This window comes from Vulpes lagopus, chromosome 4, assembly GCF_018345385.1.
Source record: "Vulpes lagopus strain Blue_001 chromosome 4, ASM1834538v1, whole genome shotgun sequence".
Classification (NCBI taxonomy): Eukaryota; Metazoa; Chordata; class Mammalia; order Carnivora; family Canidae; genus Vulpes; species Vulpes lagopus.
The window spans coordinates 75,813,286-75,830,164 of NC_054827.1; positions in this window are offsets into that span (position 1 = coordinate 75,813,286).

Below are 16,879 nucleotides of genomic sequence, written 5' to 3' on the forward strand. Positions count from 1 at the left end.
TTCTGTAGTGGCCAGTTCTTTGAATTGCTTTAAAATATTAAAATAGTTAGGAGTATGCTTGGTGTCCGTCACTTGGCTACAGGCACACACACATTATTCAGATTCACTGTGTTTCAGAACAGATTCAGTTTTATAAACTCTTGAGTAGTCAAGAAGAACATCAAAGAAGAACATTCCTTGACTGAGATCTTGTGGGCTGGCCCTCACTGCATGCCATCTAGTTATGAGTGGCTCAACCTACTGTGCGTCAAACTGGAAACATAAATTAGGCCAGCCTAATTTACACACCTTATGAGTGCTTTGAGTTACGGGGCACACTTTTTGTTACCCAATAACTGCAGGTCTACTTGAATTTAGAATCAGCTGCCAAGTAAATATTTAAGGTTGAATCCTTGTTGCTAAGGATGCTCAGAATCCCTGGATGATAATGGTGACTTTATTTCTACTCCCCAAGTCTGGGGAACACGAAAGTACTTGGGGAAATAAGAAAGGAGCACATTTCAAAACATAATACATTGTTTATAGAGCGAAGACTATGCACTACAACCCATTTCACTTGAGGACGCTATGATTTTGACACAGGAGGGAAAACCCTGGAATTTCTGTCGGTGCAGCCCACCCGCATTTCCTTCCCAGGCTACGGTGGGATCATCGTGGCTGAGACGATCATAACTTCCAGGAGACAGAAGTGAATTAACAATCACTTAATTATTAGTCCCCTTGGGCAGCCCCAGTGGCTCAGCGGTTTAGCGATGCCTGCAGCCCAGGGTGTGATCCTGGAGACCCGGGATTGAGTCCCAGGTCAGGGTCCCCGCATGGAGCCTGCTTCTCCCTCTGCCTGTGTCTCTGCCTTTCTCTGTCTCTATGAATAAATAAAATCTTTTTTTAAAGATTTATTAATTTTTTATTTATGATAGACACAGAAAGAGAGAGAAAGAGGCAGTGACACAGGAGGAGGAAGAAGCAGGCTCCACGCCGGGAGCCTGATGCGGGACTCAATCCCGGGACTCCAGGATCGCGCCCTGGGCCAAAGGCAGGTGCCAAACCTGCCTTTCCAAACCTTTCCAAACAGGACTCGTCTCAGGCTTCCCTGCACACAGATTGCAGTGATGTGGGCAAACAGCTTTGACAAGATACGTGGCTTTGAGAGAAAGCAGTCTGAGCCTGCAAGGACATGCACGGTCCCTGGCCTCGGCGGCGTGGTGGCAGGAGCCCTGGCCTCCGGCACCTGCCCGGCAAACCCAGGTCTGGAGGCCCCCCCGCTGCAGTGGGGCCCGGGATCTCATGCTCCGAGTCAGGCTTGGCGTCCGACGTGTGACCATCAGACGGTCATTTTCCATCTAGATTCTAGGAAAAAGAAAAAAAAAAAACAATCTGGCCCAAGGCTTTCTTTTCCATACCTTCCATATTTAAGTTCCCAAAGCACTCACCGAGCACTGTTTGTATGCAGAGTGCTGTAGAAGGACGAAGAACAAACTGGACACTGTCACACTCTTGCAGGAGCTGCCTTCTAAGTCGGAGCTGCAAGTTCCTGATGTAGGTGCTTACGACACAGCAGAGGAAGGACATCGGGTACTTCATGGGAGTGGAGAATGAATGGGGTATCCTTTGGCTCTTCCCACTCTGACTTTCAAAGGGGTGGTGGCCCATAGCAAAATTCCCTTGTTTTCTTTTTCTTTTTTTTCTTTTTTAAAGGTTTTTTATTTATTTATTCATGAGAGAGAGAGAGAGAGAGAGAAAGAGAGAGAGAGAGGCAGAGACACAGGCAGAGGGAGAAGCAGGCTCCATGCCAGGAGCCTGACGCAGGACTCAATCCCGGGTCTCCAGGATCAGGCCCTGGGCCAAAGGCAGGTGCCAAACCGCTGAGCCACCCAGGGATCCCCTGCCTTGTTTTCTTTTTATAAAGTTTCCTGCCACCACTAATCTTCAGCCTCCTCTGGTTGATCTTGCTCTGGGTTAGCTTCCTCTTGTGCGAGGCTGTGGGTCTAATCCTGAACCCCCAGCCTGCCTGCTTCTGGTCTTCACCCAGCAGCTCCTCCCACCGAGCTGAGCCCTGGTGGCCAAGGCCATCCACTGTCTTTCAAGACGACAAAAGAAAAAGTGAAACGAGTGAATTTGAATTAAGCTCTCCAAAAGTAAGAGAATACAATGATCTGTCTTTTGCTCTTAAAATTAAGGACTCTACAAAGGTCTCCAGCACTTCCCCGAAACCTAAGACAAATGATAAATGTCAACGCTGTGATTTGGCCTGTGAAAGGGAAGGGAAGATGGAGGGAGTGTGCCCGTAGGGATCTGAAAAAGTAGGAAAAGATGCGGATCCAACTTTAATGCTCTCCCAAATCCTGAGAAGCAAGTTCTGTGTGGCGAGGCAGTATGTGGGGCTCTGCGATGGCAGGTTCCTGCAGACCCCGAAGACCCCAGCATTGTGACCAGGGAGCCTGGGTTCAGCTCCAGGTGTTCTGGGTGATCGTGAGCAAGTGACTTAGCTCCCTTCTGCCTCAGGTGCTTCATTTGGTTACAAACAAGCAATAAAAATAAGGTGCGGAAAGAATTTGGCACAAAGCAGGCTGTAAATAAATGTTAAAACCCGCCTAGCTAGAGATGACATTTTCCTGCCCCCTTGCAGGTAGGTGTGTGTCTATGTGATGACGTTTTGACGGTGAGGGGAAAGGATTTGTGCAGTCACTGCCTTGCTGGCTGAAAAAAATTTATTCACACTCAACTTCCCTTGTTTTCTATTCCTCTGGGATGGAAACGGATTTGAAGGTCCCCCCCCCCCCCCCCCCGCTTGGACCAGGCCAGTGAGGACGAGGGTCATGCAACAGAGTGAGGATGGGAGGAGTCCGGGTTGCTGAATGGTCAGAGCTGCCCTGTCGGCTGTACTTGCGTGGACTGCACTGCCAGAGAGAGCAAAAGGTCTATCCCAGTGTTAAAAATGAGCTGCGGTAGTGGCTTACTTTTACTTTAACCAATACAGACTTTTTTGGTGGGATAGTCCTCAGGTTCCAGGCAGCTTCTGAAGACAGGCATTGAGGATGTCCAGATCTGCAACTGGCAGATGCAAGCTCTTAGGAGACACAGCTTGGGCGTCTTCCTGAAGATTCCTTGCCTTGGCCTTCGAGCTTTCATGATACCTACTCCCCCAAACCCTCTCTCCTTGTCGGGTGACTCAGGGCCAGCTCACAGTGCTGGGGTGTCCATGGCAAAGGTGTGAGTGGGAGAATCAGGCCTAGTCAGTAGCGGGGTGAGTGGCCCTCTTCAAGGGTGCATATCTCTGTGGGATTGCTGACCTAAGAGGGGAGCCAGAGTTGGGTGTCCTGCGAGATGTGTACTGCTTGCAAGGGAGCATCACAGCTCTTACTGTCAAAATAATGCTGTGTAATAGTTTACTGTAGGCAGGAGAGTGGCTCCCCCAAAATGTTGGGGTCCTAGTTCAAGGAACCTGTGAATATGTTAGGTTATAAGGCAAAGGGGAGTTGGGAGTGGAGATGAAATTAAAGTTGCTAACCACCTGACCTTAGGGTGGAGGGAGAACCCTGTGTCGTCCAGGTGAACCCAATGTAATCACATTCATCCTTAAGAGTGGAAGAGAAATTGGGAATAGAGGACCAAGTAAGGTGGCAGCGCACAAAGAACTTTCTGCTCTGGGTGTTGAAGGTGGAGGAACGGGGGCATGAGCCAAGGAAGGTGGAGGGGCCTCCAGGAGTTTGCTATTGGCTGAATGCGTCCTCTCAAAATTCACATATTAAATTGTAATGGCTAATCATAATGAGATGTAGTATGAGGAGGTGGGCCCTCTGGGAGGGGATTAGGCCATGAGGGTGGATCCCTCATAAAAGGGATTAGCACCCTTACAAAAGAGACCCCACAGAGTTGCCTCGGCCTTTCTGCCACGAGAGAGGATTCGCCTGGGAGTCTGCAACCCAGGGAGGACCCTCACCCGCCCATGCTGGTCCTCCGATGTTGGACTTTCAGCCTCCAGAACTGTGAGAAATAAATTTCTGTCGTTTATAATCCCTCCTGTCTGTGGTATTTTGTGAGAGCAGCCTGAGTAGACGAAGATAGAGCTGGAAGAGGCAAGGAAATAGATTCTCCCTTCGGCTTCCAGAAGGAACACAGCTCTGTTGACACCTTAATTTTAGCCCAGTGAGTCTCATTTTGGACTTCTGACTCCCAGAACTATGAGATAATAAATCTGTGTTGTTTTAAGCCACTACATTTGTGGTAATTTGTGGCAGTTGCCAAGGAAGACAAACCCCTGCCCTAATAATTAACAGAGGTGATTATCAGTATCCGGGGACTCAGTTCTCAGCCGCAGTTTTCAGGGATAGGTCCTTTTCCGATGGGCAGTTTGGGGAATAGTTCAGAACAACACCTCAAGAATGGACAGGTAGTGACAGGAGGAGACCTGGAGCAGTAGCATTTGGAGCTCTGTTCCCTTTATGGCAAATGAAGCTGTTTTCTGACCTGCCCCCCACCCCACCTTCTTACTTATGCTTTCTGTCTGGCCTTGCTCTATTTGCAAGGGAATCACCAGCCTTTTGTAGAAAGGTGTGACCTTTCTGTATACCCATTTATAAAAGTGTGGCGGGTTGAGAATCGCTAAAATAGCACGGAAAACAAAAACCAGTGTGGTTTAGGATTATTGCAGCAAAGGTTAATACACCAAATAAAACTAAACTCGGTCAATTATTACAATAATATGAAAACCAAAGAGCTCTTCACATGCTAGCTTCACCTTCAAACACAGCCGTTTAAGCCTATTTATGTCATTTAAAATTATACATGGTAAAGTATGCAAAACTGTAAAGCTACCGGTTTGAATTTCTAATTTGAATTGTCCACATTATAGGGTAGAGTCTACTCCTGATTTAGGAGTGTTCGTCGTAACTATTTAAATACGATGCCTGGTAATCTTAAATGCTGAAATAGATGTTGGAATCAAAGGGCAGCTTCCATTAGCCAAGGTTGTTATTACATTTTTAAACCTTTGGCTTTTAACGAAGCATAAGGAACGGAATAGCACTACTTGGTTTCCTAGGTTCCAGACCTTCTAGTAAGTAGAAATTAACGAATATTGTCTAGGGAGGCAAATGAGAGAAGCAGGAAGAGCTGATTTGTAATATCTTGGAAGTGAAGTTCAGAGTTTTAGTCAGAGATGCGTGTTCAAGAAAAATGCTAGTAGAAAACCAACACCGTCTCCCTAACATGTGCCACAGCTTAATACAGAAAGCTATTTTTATTGTATAAAGTGAAACATAATTGTTTTGAGCATTTTCTTAGAGACTCTGTAACTAAAGAAAAATAGAGTACAATGTACTGTGTTTAGTGACACAGACCCATCTTTACGTCTGCTTGGATTTGGAGTCTCTCCATCTCCGCACACATGTCAGGGGAAACAATAGAGAGAAATGACAAGTGTGAATTTTGAGCAGTGAGAGAACTTAGGGAACTAGGAAAGACCATAGCTAATGTCAAAAGGTGCCGAGGCAATGGCCTGTACCATTTAAAAACGTGTTGCTTCTCCGAGACCTAGACAAAGTGAAAGCAATGAAACCAGAAATCCTCCTAGATCAGTTCTATGATTGTTTTATTTAAAAGCCCATCTTCGAAACTTTGGCAGCTTTCTCATGTTCTTTGTAATATTTATTGCATAACAGTGTTCGTCTCCAGGAATGTGTACACTTTTCCAGATCACTGAGGCAATGATTCCCCCTATGAAGCCCTGAAGTGTGAGAAGCTAAAGCTGCTTCCAGTGTTCATTTGATCCTTGTTGCTCTAGTTAATCGGGAGTTTATGGAGGGATCTCAGGTGCCAGGGCCACCATTATAGGGTTGTTTTAATTTTCCCTGGCATATTCGACTGCATTTTCCCATTACATCTGGCGCCGCTGTTGCTATTGTATTGAACATTCTCGTTTTTGAGGAAGAACGTATATAGTGGGAGACTAGATTACCTCTCCGACAATGTGTTTCCAATGCGTCCTATGTACGAAGAGAAACTTTCACGGGCATCAGAAAAGGTAGGTGCGGTAATTGAAGTTTTAAAAGAACATCTTTGCAAATTTGGGTCCTCAAGCTCATTTGGACCTCATTATTTACAGATGAGTAAATACAATTTTATTTTTAATTGAAATTGAAATATAGCAGTAGTTTGTTTTTCCCCCATACTTCTTTTCCCCCCCAGGCAGCACATTTTCCAGGTAGTGCCTCTGACCATCATAATCATTGACGCCAGGCTTTGTTTAACATGATCAGAAGGTATTTTGATTTTGTTCCTTCACTATGGAAACTGCTGTTTTGGGGCTTCTGCTCTCTCCGATGTCTTCCACGCCGACTGAACATCTCCACCTGGATAGGATGATGGTATCCAAACTCCCTTTGTTCAAAACTGAACTCACCATCTTATTCCTTATCCCCAAATCCCAAATGGGTTCTTCTTGATGTTATTAATTTACATCACTGTCTACTCATTTACACATTCTGGAAGCCCGAGAGTCCTCCTCCCATCCTCTAGCTCCTCCACAAGTTACAGAGCCCAGTGGATTCCACTGTTTGATTCCCTCTGCTCCCCGCTCAGCAATTTAGCAGCTGTCCTAAGGCCAGCCAACAGCCATGCCTGCATTCCTTTACTAGTTTTCTTATTCCCTAGTTTCAGCCTAAACCCCTTCTGTTCTCTCATCCACCTGGAGGTCCGACAGATCCATCTGAAATGCAAATCAAATCCCATTACTCCTATTTCAAATTCCTCTGGGGGCTCATTGCCTGGAGGACTCTGCTCAGGTTCCTTTATGGAGTCAACAAGGCTCTTTAGGATTTGCTCTCCATCTATTTTTCCAGCTTAGTTTCCATTACTACTATTTCTGCCTCCGTATATTGAGATACTCATCCTTATGGTACTGCTTACGAGTCCCTGAAAGTACCTGCCAATACACACCCCTGGGTCTTGGAGGGCACTAGTTCCTCTGCTTGGAATAAATGCTCCCTTCCCATCCTCCCCAACCGAGATCTCCCCCTTTATGTCATCGCTGGACTCCAATACTTAGAATGCAATGTATTAATTATTTTGTCTTCTTGACAGCTATCTTTTAAAAGTTTTATCATTTTTGTCTTTATCCTTCAATTCTTTAAACCACTTGGAATTCATTTTTGTGTATTGTGTGATACAGAGGTTCAACTTCATTTTGTTCCCCACATGGATAAGCAATTGGCTGGACAACACTTACTGAGACATTTCCTCCCTGATCTATAATGCTACTGCTTCACAGCTCAAGTCTATATGTAAGTGTGTATCTGCTTGTAGATTCGATATTCCATTCCTTTAGTTTTCTTTCTAATGTTCTGTTTCACATTGCCTTAATTAACATGACTTTATAATATTTTTTGATCACTCATAAGGCAATTCATTCATTTTGTTTTTTTAAAAAATATTTTATTTATTTGAGAGAGAGAAAATGCACACATGCGATTGGGGGGTGGCAGAGGAAGAAGGAGAGAGAGAATCTCAAGCAGATTCTCTGCTGAGTGTGGAGACTGAGGTGGGACTCAATATCTTGACCCTGAGATCATGACCTGAACTAAAACTGAGAGTCTGATGTTCAATGGACTGAGCCACCACAGAAGGTGTCCTGACCCATCCAATTTTTGTCAGAAGATAGACTGTTTTTTTAACCCTTGATCTTCCATGCAAGGTTTAGAATTGGCTTGCTGAGGTCCATCATAAAAAATTTGGGAATTTAATTAGAGTTGCCTTTAGTCTATACATGAATCGGAGGAGAATTGGCATCCATATGGTATTCAGTCATTATGTCCATGAAGATGGCAAATCTGTCCATTTTTTTTAGATCTTCTTTTGTGTTTTCTAATTGAATTTTCTAATTTTATTCATAAGGATATTAAAAATCTTAATTTATAATTAAGTCTGGGTTTTCTATATACATTATTGCATTATCCGAGAGTCGTGATAGTTTTCTTTCTTCCTTTCAAATCTTTTTATTTTTTTTCCATGACCTTTGATATAGCATTAAGTAAAAGTTGTATAGTGGGAAGCTTCATCTTATTCTTCATCCTCTGGCTTCTGTCAAGATTTTCTCTTTGTCCTTGATTTCATGTAATTTGAATACAGCATACCTGGGTGGTTTGCTCTTGTTGCTGTTTTTATTATTAAAAAAAATCTTGCTAATTGTTTTTAAGATTCTTAGATCTGTGGTTTGATGTCTGTCTGCCATTAAGATGGAAAGTGCTTGGCCATTATCAGTTCAAATATTCTTTTTCCTTCTCTTATTTTTGATATTATAGTTTTGAGTTTGATAAACCTTTTGAAGTTGTCCCACTGTGCTTGGATGTTCCGCTTCATTCTGTTTTCTCTTTGCAATTCAGTTTGAGAACTTTCTATTGATCTATTTTCCTCAAGTTGGCTGCTTCCTTTCTCAACTGTGTCAAGTCTACTGATCAGTTTATCAAGACCATCCATCATTTCTTTTACTGTGTTTATAATTTATATCATTTCCTTTTTATTCTTCCATATGGTTTCCCCTTCTGCACTTAACATTACTCATCTGAACTCCGTTATTGTTTACTCTTTCCACTAGACCCTTTGACGTATTAATCGTGTCACTTTAAATTCTGTTTGATAATTCCATTAGCTCTGCCTATCCGAGTCTGGTTCTGATGACTGCTTTATCTCTTCAGATTGTTGCTTTTGTTCCCCTGCCTTTTAGCATCCTTGTAATTTTTTTTGTTGTTGTTGTTATTGTAAGCAGAGCATAGTATATCAGAGAACAGGAACTAATTTAATAGGCCTCTAGTGTGTGGATTTATGCTACTCTTGCTAAAAGTTGGATTGTGTTTAATGTTTGTTATAATTACAGTTCTGGAGGCTTCAAAATCCTCCAGCAGCCTTGTTTTTGTCTGCTCTCTTTGCTTTACGGTTTCCCTATGTACTGCTCCTCAGAAAAAGCCTGTGTCTTGCAGCTATTATGGTTAAAATCCATGATTATTGTACAGGTTATTGTTGATATGGTGGTGTGGGAGGGGGAACATACTATAATCTTTTTTTAAAGTAATCTCTCCACCCAATGTGGGACTCAAACTCATGACCCTGAGATTAAGAGTCATAGGCTATGCTGACTGAACCAGCCAGGTGCCCCAGTAAGCTTTATGTAATCTTCTGATGAACTCTTTGTTTTTTAGTGGGCTTGTGTTCAGGAGCTGTGGTCTTCATAAATATTTCCCTCCCCCAGTGGTTTGCTTTTTATTTTTCCTGCTCCGTACTCTGCCCTGGCTGTAGCATTTTGAGTCTATTTCCTTGAAGCCCTGTCCCCTGTCTACTATGATTTTAATTTTTTCCCCTTGAGTGAGACAGGAAGGCTGGAGGGGGCCTGGAATGAGGAGGACTGCCTTTACCTTATCAGAGATAAGGTTTCAAAATTGTGCTAAGGCAATGTCTTTTGCCTTGGAGAGTAGCCCTGTTTAATGGAGAGGTCTCTGAATGTGTTCCATAGGGACTACTCTTCCCCTCTCCTTACCAGAGCCACAGGGGAATCTTACTCCAATTCTCAGATCCTTAAGTAAGACTTGGAGTTCCTGGAGAGAAAGCCCATTAAAATCCAGGAGGACCATTCAAAGACTCTGTTCCCAGGAGAAACACACCTCGGAGTTAGTCTCATGTTGGTCTACACTGCTCCTCCAGAAATTATCAAAATTACCATTTAATTTTTCCTATCAGTCTGTGGCTCTGGCTGCTTCTGCTGTATGAAGCAAGTCTGGGCTGCCATATCTTGCTGGATGTGCCTCTCTCTAGGTTTTGGGGTGGCACTCTGTCTTGCAACCTCTGTTATCTGATAGATCCAAGAAAAGTTTTTGATTTTTAGTTGGTCCCGCTTTCTCTTCTTGTACTGGTGGGAGTGACAGCTTCCAAGCTCCTTACCTCTTGAAGCTGAAATGACAAGTGTCAGTTTCATATTCTTGATAGAAACTGAATTGATGATTATTATATTTTGTATGAAGCAATTAATTAAGTTTACTAGTATTTTATTTGAAATTTTTTAAATCTATGTGTGTGTATGAGATTGGCCTGTAATTTTCTTTTCTCTTACTGTCTTTGTTTGCTTTATGGTATCAGGGTTTTATAAAATCACATAAAATTAATTGTCCCTTCTTCCCTGCTTTTTCTATTGTCTGGAATTGTTTGTGTTAGATTGGAATTATTCCCTGAAAATTGTGTAGAAATTTTCTGTAAGGTTGTATGGGCGCATTGTTTTCTTTGTGGGAAAAATTTAAACTCTTCTTCAGTGTCCTGTATGGTCATGGGGCTACTTGGCTTGTTAATACTTTTTTGAGCATACTTAGTTAAGTAACGGTTTTCTGGGAATTTGTTCATGTAGTCTAAGTCATCACATTCATGGGCATAAAATTATTCATTACATTTTCCTATCGATGTGTCTACTGTTTTCTCTCCTTGTGTCTTGCCCATGTAGGAGGATCATAATTGGACTGGAGGTAATTTTCTTTAGGAAACTTCTCTGGTAATTCAACATGTGATTAGGTCACAGCTGAGTTTTAGAAAATGAGTAAAAATGAGTTTTTACTTCCTGTCACTCTCTGATCAGGGTCATCTGTTACCAACTCTAAGAGTTGTATCAGCCTCCAAATGTTTTCTGTCATTCTGTGGGATATGTTGGACCTTAGCCTAGACTATGTGTGGGCCTATAGATTGAAAATGTCTTTAATAATTGGATCTTTTTGATAACTTAACATTTGATGAAGATCTCTGCAACCAATTTGGCTGGATTCTGCATGAGGCAGTCCAATTCAGAGGCTGCATTTAGACACAGCCTGTGAATCCAAAGTAACATGAGCAAAGTTCTAGTCACGCCATAGTTTGTGGCTGCCAAAATGTGGACACGGAAGCAGTTATTTTAAAACTTGATAAGCAACACAGCATTTTGGAGGACTGTGGAATAAAATGAATACTTCTAGTTGCCCAACTGGAAAAGCATTTGCATGATTATTTACATCCTTATCATTGAATGCCCTTTATCTGATCATAGGATGTATGTTTTGGGTAAGAGTTCTCTTTAAAAGCATAATTTATATTTTAAGTAAGGTAATTTCTTCAAGCAAGATTTATGTTCTAGGGATTTTTCTATGTTTAGTACTGTATTCTGGTGGGATTTAGTAATCTTTTTTGTTAAAAAATGAGGATACATTTAATTTTTATCCCCTTTAAAATATCATTTATACACAAATATAGGCTATCTATCTATCTCTCTATATATTTAGATACCTAGATGCCTTAATAAAATATTCTTGTATTATATTTTTTGAGGGGGGGTATAATTTATACACAAGTTAAATTGGGAAGTTGGAAACTTCTTCAGTGTTCATGTAATGTTTAATTTAAATTATTTCCAACCACAGCCTAAGTCTCATGCTGCTATGGACAATCTGTGTTTCTTGGTATATGTTCCAACATTTTATTTAACAAAATAGAAATAGAAGAACAAATATAAAGGCACCAAATGTGAAGTATAGCTAGAAGGCTTTGACAGACATAACAGCAAAGCTACTTCATCTTTACAGCATTTGATTCAGCGACATTGTAACTCTGAAGATTTCATCTTTGAGCATTTAATTCTGTAATTTAAAGAACAACTCAGTATGACATAAAAAGGAGAAATGTCCAGTTCAATCTTCATGCACACAAATCAAAGTATGAAGTGACATCCGCTCTAGCAAATTCAATCTTGGTCTGATTCTGATTATTTCCGAAGAACCTCCTCTTGACGCTCCAACCAACTGCCTCAATTAGTTGAATTTAAGAATATTAAGCCTAAGTCAGCTTGGAAAGAGAATTATTAATGATTAAAAAAATATAGGCTATGTTGATAAAATATGGTATCTTGAGATCTTTAAGGTACACATTTATAAACAAAGTGAACCACATTAATAACTAAAATTGCCCTCAAATTAGTGGATAAAACTGAGACTTTAAACATTAGGAAAAAAACCAAACCTGTCAGATGATTAAAAAAAAAAAACTTGACCAAGGTAACTACTTTATTTTATATTCTCTTACATAGATTCCTCAGAAAACAGATAAATGCTAATGGTTTATCAGAAGGTACAATCTCAGGGAAGCTAGAGTGAGGGACACCTAAACCAGAGGCAGGGAAGGAAAAAAAGCAAGTCCAATGTGGTGCATTGTGGAACTGCAATAAAGGAAAGAGAGATGGTTGTTAGGTCATGCAGAATGTCTCCAGAAAGGCTGTATGGAAGAGTTGACTGCAGAGATACGGTTGTTCTTGAGACAGCTCTTTCCCACTTCCTGTTATCTTATTGCTTTATATCAAAGGAATTAACTGTTGTGAACTTCTGGGAAAGCCAAGGTTCTTCCTCGTCAGTTGGTGATGTGTGTGAAATTTCAGCTGGCTTTTTTCTACTATGGGAAGACCTAAATCTGTCCTAAGGTAGCTCCCAGCAGAAAGCAAGAGAAGTAACTGAGGCCAGGGTTGCAGGATGGTGGCTGGAGGGAGAAGGGAGTACTGGGATGGTGCTTAAATTGGTTCGGTTAGTAGTACACTTGTGAAAAGAACTTGTGTGTGTGTGGACGTATGTTTGTGTAAGTGGCAAATTTAAGGCTATACATGGGTATGTCTGACTAGGGTTATCAGTAAGTGTAGAAATGGAGGGCAGATTGTTATTGTAGAAGAGCTTGTGACTGAGCCTAAAGGAAGAACCCAAATTGTGTCAAAGTTAAGAAGCCTTTAGATGTTTCATTGGGAGCAAAAGAGATGTCATGGTAAGGCCAAAGTTTCTGAGTGGCACTGTGTTGGCAACTCTGTTGGTGTAGATCTAGAAGGAGCATAGGCGGCAGAAGGTTGCAATGGGGTAAGGTCTCTGAGCAAAGTTGGCCGGGAGGCTGACCTGTGGCAGTAGACTGAGAAGATATAGCCAAAGGAGAATGCAAAAGGTATTGGGGCAGTCGCCATGTCTTTCCCCATGGGCTTAGTGACAACTGTGTAGGCATATTCTCACCTAGTCTGTTTTCCACTCATTCTGATGATTGGTTTCTTAACTAGACATATATGCTCCATTTTATCTGTAGAAATTTAAATCTTTTCAGTCTTAAAGAAATGGAAAATGAGGAATAGCAAATGATCAGTGTAGTACAATTTTGAAAGGCAATCTGCCAACTGACCAAATCAAGAGATTCTCATTTTTTGTCTACCTGGTTTCTATCATGTAGAATCTATTTGATGCCAGTGTTATTTGGAAATACTGTTGTAAATGCAAGGACCCTTTGTATTCAGCCCAGTATTCATTTTAGGATGATTTTGGAAAATCTCTCATATTTTACATCTGGCTGTCGGCTTTCCACTTTAGGAGGATATGACCAACCAGGTGGATGGTGAGACTAAGTTTAGTCATGGTAGGAGCAAAGTAGCCTTCTTACATGCCATTTTTGAATGACCTCCTCACAGGGGGTCTTTATATTTTCAGCGGTGATATCTAGGCCAATCATCATTATAATGTAAAAAGGCATCCCAATTTTGTTCATCTATAACATGTTGAGAATCTATTTTATCCTACTCAGTTAGTAGATCTGCTTATGGAAGGTAACTTAGAATATAGTTTTGTTTCTGGGTGGACTGGTAAATTGAATGCAGTCTATCAAATAATAAAAGAAAATGTAAATGAGACCTGTTAAAAAATAGTCAATGTTAAAATGTTTTAGTGCAAATTTTTAGGAGGTATTCATTTATATTATTGAAAAAAACTTCCTGAAGTCAAGAAGAAGATTTAAAAAATATTTTTATTTATTTACTCATGAGACACACACACACACACACACACACCCCCCTGGGGGTGGGGCGGGGAGAGGCAGAGATACAGGCAGAGGGAGAAGTAGGCTCCCCATGAGAAGCCTGATACGGGACTTGATCCCAGGACTCCAGGACCACAAGCCCAGCCAAAAGCAAACACTTAACCACTAAGCCACCCAGGTACCTCCAAGAAAAAGAGTTTTGTGGATGAATATGACTTGGCTCCATGACTACAAGATGGAGAATTTAGAAGTGCAACCTTGGGTCATGTGAATGAAGTGCCATTTTGCAGAGGAAACATCTTACGCATCCGGACATTAACAAATTATGGACATTTCCACTTTAGCATTCAGAGAATACTTTTGGATTATGAAGGTGATTTTTGTGGAAATAACAGGAGTTCATAGGAGGCGTAATAAAACTGAAAAGTGTTCCCCTGTCCCATTGCTCATTCAAACATGTTCTGAGTAGATCTTCTCTGCCCTTTGGATGAAATTTGGATCAAGTCCATGACTTTCCCATTTCCTCCCAGAATATCAAAAACCTTTAGCCCCTTTTTAGTCATAAAACCTATTCTCTTGGGGATCTCTGGGTAGTTCAGTGGACTCAGCTACTGAGTGGGTAGCTCAGTCCCAGGTAGTTCCTGGGACTCCAGGATCATGCCTTGGGATTGAGTCCCATGTCAGGCTCCTTGCATGGAGCCTGCTTCTGCCTCTGCCTGTCTCTCTCTCTCTCTCTCTCTCTCTCTCTCTGTGTCTCTTATGAATAAATAAATAAAATATTAATAAAAAAACCAAAAAACCAATTCTCTTTCCAAGTTCCATGTAAGAGCAAAACTTTATACTTCCTATCAAATTAAGGCTTCTCCCCTCTCCCAGCCTGGACCTGTTTTGGTTGAGGTTTTGCAATGGCAGGCAGGTATGGAGAACAACTCTGTTGTCTTATGTTTTATTTCTTTTCTCCATATGCACCCCATTTGGCTGCTTTGTTTTTCCAGGGTTATGAAGAGGATGGAAGAGAGGGACTATTCAGGAAATCCCTTAGTCTGATATTGGGTTTTTCTGGTCTTAGTGGTTGTTTGAAGCTGATTTTTCCCTGAAGGGGCACTTTTATGGGTCTCCTGGACATTCATCCCATTGATAATACCTGAGTAAACTTTCCTGTGACATAGGCAGTGAGTCTTCTATCTTCTAGCTAGCTATTTTAAATTTTTCCTTTAGGGCCACGGCATGCAATAGTCCATCATCTTCATCCCTGGGAGAATCATGTCACCTTTTCAAACAGTCCTCTTGGACAAAAAAATGTTTCAGGCTGGTTCTCTCATCATGGCCAATACTAGATTTGTGCAAAATGTTGACATATTCTTGCCTCTCCCCCCATGTTTGTTATCCCAATTTCTTTTCAATAAAGCTTGCTTTCTTGGTTGCCATCAGCCACTTCAGCCAATTTCTCCCTTGTAGGCTTTTTCTTTGCATGATTCAATGATTGGTTTATTGGGTCCCTAGACTCCAGGGGAGAATGGCAATCTCCTCCCACCTGACTTGAAGTGAGAAGAGAGCAGTTTCTTTCCTTCTCCTACTAAGGTAGTGGGAAGGAAGTTGCCATAGCATCTAATACCTTTCTCCAAAGACATTTTCTTTAATGGCCTCTTAAATCTCAAACATTTTCTACCTTTAGTGCATGGGCTAAGGGTCACAAAATTGGCTTTAGCCAATGACCTCCTTTTTTGCATGTCAAAATGCATACTGCTTACATACATAAGTAATTCAACATTTCACTCTGGAAACTGGAATATCTATGATCAGTGTTCTCTGATCCATACCAGAAACTACAATAGACATGGTCCATTTTTAACATCCTAGTATATCAAGTAGACCTAAGCTAAAGAATTTATGGTCATATTCACATTTTCTGCTTTTTATGTAAGGATTTAGTAAAAACTGCATTAAGAAATACTAAAACACGTTAACAGAACAAGAAACCAAATAGGGTGCCCCAAGACTGTCTTACTTTATCAACAATTCATGTTTCATATTTAAAAATAATAACCAAAAATAAAGAATGGCTAAATAAAACACTGGGTTTAAAATTAGTTACATTTATTTTTGCATTAGCATTTCTAGACTCCAGTACAGACCAGACACAATGCAAGACATAGAAACAAATATGAGTGAGAGAATGTTTATCATTGTGGAATGAGGCTAGACAGGGCAAATGATGATCTTTGAGAGGAAAAGCTAAAAGCAACAAAATAAAATGTTTCCTTGTCTTTTCTTAGAATGGCCTACATAGGCAGGACCCAAGTGGAAAGCAGGTTGGAACTGATAGTGTGTTTTCCTTGGAGATAAGTAAGGGTAGATTCTTAAGCCACTCGCAGCATAAAAATGACTCCATATAACTTTTTCCATGTAATTTTTAGAATAAGAAAACTCACTTGAGTTCTAATTTAGAATTCCAAAAACTCTCTCCCTTTGCCCTGGCTGCAAAAGTGGGACTGGTTATTGTTCATGAAAAGCCCACATTCCTGAGGAGTTGGGTGAATTAGATACACCTTGGAACTAGTAATTAGTTATATTTCAACATTTGTGTGAGAGAAGGTGTCTTTCTGGGTCAGTCTTCCCTCAGTTTTCGGTTGAGGGAAATGTAGCCCCCACTTGGTGAGAGCAGAACAGCCCAGGCTGGTGTACACGGTGTACTTGTGTACTGTCTGCACTAGAAGTTTATTGTTCTTTCATCTCCCTAAACCCTCTGAGGATTTTTGAAATGATTTTTTTTTTTTATTCAACAAATGAGCGTATGTAGGTTTTGTGTAAAGTTTCAAAGGGCTTCTGGACCTCTTGAAGCCCATCTATGGACTTCCTTTCTCATACTATGAAAAACAAAGCAATCAGTATGTTCTCATAAAAGAAAGCTTATATTACTATGTCCAAGGGAAAAGTATACTAGAATTGTAAAGGATAAAATTTTACATATATATGTGTGTGTGTGTGTGTGTATGTGTGTATATATATATATATATATATATATATATATATATACACACACTATTTATTT